A 2,849-nucleotide genomic window follows, 5' to 3' on the forward strand; every position below is an offset into this window, starting at 1 on the left:
CTAAATTTTCAGGAGACTGAAATCTGATGAGTACAGTTCAAACACAATTTGGCAGGAAATTCCTTTTGACACTTATCTCCAATAGAGTATTTTTTAAAGCCAAAATGGAACTGTAGCTCAAGTGGTAGTGTGCTACCCTTGAGCTATAAATTACAGGGACAGTGCCCTGGCTGTAGTACAAAGCCCAGGGCCAGCAAAGAAGCAGGGAGGGAGGGAGAGAGAGAGAGAGACAGACAGACAGACAGACAGACAGACAGACAGACAGAGACCAAAGACAGACAGAGACAGAGACAGAGACACAGAGACACAGAGAGAGACACAGACACAGAGAGACACAGAGAGAGACAAAGACAGAGAGAGACCGAGAGGCAGAGAGAGGGGGTGTTTTGCTTATCTTTCTTCTCTCTATCTAGAAAAACATGGCACACTGATCTTATGGCTAGCAGGAGTCAGAATGCAACAACCAATATGCATACCTCAAGTTATAGGACAAGGTCCTAGGCATATACTCATGACATAAGTGTACTTGTTGCTGAGGGAGTGAATGCAACACTAGATAAAAATTTAAAACATAATGACAGGGAGAGAGAGAGAGAGAGAGAGAGAGAGAATAAACCATAAAGGGAAGAAGAAGGCTATATGACACTTTTATTCATTTGAACAAGAAATCATGCTTTGTAATTTTGTACTGGATTTCACAAAGTATGCATCACAGTCTTGCTAGAGAAGCATTCAACCAACCAATTTAAGGTGGTAATATGAGTGGCTTCCTGGTAAACTAAGTCCATGGTGATAGAATTTTCTAAGATGAGCATGCCATGATGGTTCACAATTTTAAAAGGGGTCTGAAAATCCAGATTTGAGAAAACTTCCATCATCAGCTTGAGACTCTAAAGTGATCTCCTTACACTCTGAACTTTAATTTTCTCATTAGTAAACTAAAAGTTACTGTCCAGACCCAGTAGCTCATGCCTGTAATCCTAGTTACTCAGAAGGCTGAGATCTGAAGGTTGAGAGCTAGATTGAGCAAGAAAGTCTGTGAGATTGTTATCTCCAATTAAACACCAAAAAACTGGAGGTAGAGACATGGGTCAAGTGGTAGAGAGCTGGCCTAGAGCCTCTGTCCACTACTCTCCCCCCAAAAAAAAGGTTTCAGGGAAGGGCCCAGGCCCTCAATTTAAGCCTCAGGACTGGCAAAAATGAAACAATAAACAGGAGTGATTTTCTGTAAAGGGCTTTCTTCAAATGCTTTAACAACCATAGTACCTGGGAGTAATTGTTTCCCTTTATTTCACTGATTCTCAATAGGGAAAATGATCCCCAAAGGATAGTAACAATATCTAGAAACATTTTTAGTTACTAAAAGTGATTGAAGAAGGGTAGGACCAGTCCTGAGTAAAAAAGCCAAGCAAGAGTTTGAGGTCTTGGGTTCAAGACCAGTTCTGGCTCAAAAAAAATTTTTTTTAATGTAAAGCCAAGCACTGTTGGCTCACACCTGTGATCCCAGCTACTCAAGAGTCTGAGATCTTGGGATGGCAGTTCAAAGCTAGCCTAGGCCCAAAAGTCCATGAAACTCTTCTTATCTCTAACTACCAGAAAACCAGAAGTTCTGTGGCTCAAAGTAGTACATTGGTAGCCTTGAGCAAAGATGGCTTAGGGACAGCACCCAAGCTAGGAATTTGAGACCCAAGACTGAAAAAAATAGGTAGACATCACAATACTACTAAACATTGTACAATATATACAAAAGGCTTCCACAAAATAAAAGAATTACCCATTCCAAGATGTCATATGCCAATGATGAGAACTTCTGGTTTAAGAAATATTACAATCTTTCTAAATGTATATTGATTTCTCATATTTCCCAGTAAAATGGCATGAGGTTTGATGACTTTTAGAATTGACAGTTGGTAAGCAAATTCGAACATGAAAGTCCTTGACTAAAGTTTCCAGTGGGTTCTAACCTTGGGAAATGGGAACATTTGTGTCTTATAATCTTTTTCTTGCCAAGATAGAAAGAGAATGATGAAATGTTATTAAACTTTTTTATCTGTAATATATGTAGAAATATGAGGCCTTAGGGTTGTTTTCCTATGCTAGTAGTTGAACATTTTTCCACTTGTGAAAAATGTTGCATTGTTAGAGGTTAAAAGTGATGACTTTTTATGCAGCCATCAAATTTTTACAAAACAGAGTATTGTATCAAAGCTATTCATCACCATAACTAAAATTTTTAAACTACATAGCAAGATGTTATTGGTCAACTCCAAGAATTATTTATCCATTAATTTATTAACATATTTAATTAACCAATACTTTTATTAAAACCCTTCCATTTGCATTGCTTTCAAAGAATAGGGTGATTTATAATACTAAAATCAACATAGATTTTGTTTGAGTTGTAGTAGTTGTAAGAAACATAAAATATGACTAAATCGAATTCCTAAGTAATAATATGACTTTGATTAAGAAAGTATTAACTATGAATTGGAACTTGTAAAACAAAAGAGAGGATCACTTAGAAATTTATTGAACAGTGCTATTCATTGGGATGATCAGAAAGCCTTTGTACAATTAGTGATTATTGTTCTGATTTTTATTCCTGTAGTAGAATTTGCATCATGTCTTATCTGTTATGTTTTCAATGAACTTGAAATGCCCAGATGAGAAATGCAAAAATTAGCCTGCATTTTTTTTAAAAAAGATTGGTTCTGGAATTTAAATTCAGGGATATATTCTTCCTGCTTGTTCACTGCTTCAGCATTACCACTTGAGCCACACATTCAGTCTGGCTTTTTTTGCTGATGGAGTTTAACAGATTTAGCTACCTGGAATGGTTTCTAATTACA

This window comes from Dipodomys ordii, unplaced genomic scaffold, assembly GCF_000151885.1.
Source record: "Dipodomys ordii isolate 6190 unplaced genomic scaffold, Dord_2.0 Scaffold80, whole genome shotgun sequence".
Lineage (NCBI taxonomy): Eukaryota > Metazoa > Chordata > Mammalia > Rodentia > Heteromyidae > Dipodomys > Dipodomys ordii.